The sequence below is a fragment of the Penaeus monodon genome, chromosome 20 (assembly GCF_015228065.2).
Source record: "Penaeus monodon isolate SGIC_2016 chromosome 20, NSTDA_Pmon_1, whole genome shotgun sequence".
Lineage (NCBI taxonomy): Eukaryota > Metazoa > Arthropoda > Malacostraca > Decapoda > Penaeidae > Penaeus > Penaeus monodon.
Genome location: NC_051405.1, coordinates 43083162 through 43083708, shown reverse-complemented (window position 1 = coordinate 43083708; position 547 = coordinate 43083162).

Here is a 547-nt window from a genome sequence, read left to right as displayed (position 1 = left end):
CTTAACTATCTTTGTATTTCATTTTTAAATATTCTTATATTATTTATTTTGTTGAAAGGAAAACGATAATACCAGGTTTAAATTTATTTCCATAAATTATTGCAGCATAAAAGCCAAAGCCAATTATAATTTTCCTGCAACATTAAATCCATCAGTGCAAGTAACTTACCATATATAATTAATTCTACATCTGCTTATAACATGTTCTTATAAATGCACTGAAAATAACACCAATATTCGAAATCCTAATAAAACAATAATTTATACAGAATTTAGTTGGTATTGTAGATTGTCTGAGCGTCTGATTATCATTAACATTTTCGAAGTAGGATTGAATTTAAAGGGATTAGAGCTGATGCAAAAAAGGGTTTTCAATCCTAAATATATCAAGAATCTTCTGTTTTTTTCTGATTACTTATAAATGTATTCAGTAAGCTTCTTCCAGATTATGCGTAAGCTGTCTGCTTTAACAAACCCTCTATTTTGAAAATATTTGAAAAAAAAAAAATTGGTTAAGGAAATTAAATATTTCCTTTATGTAAAACTG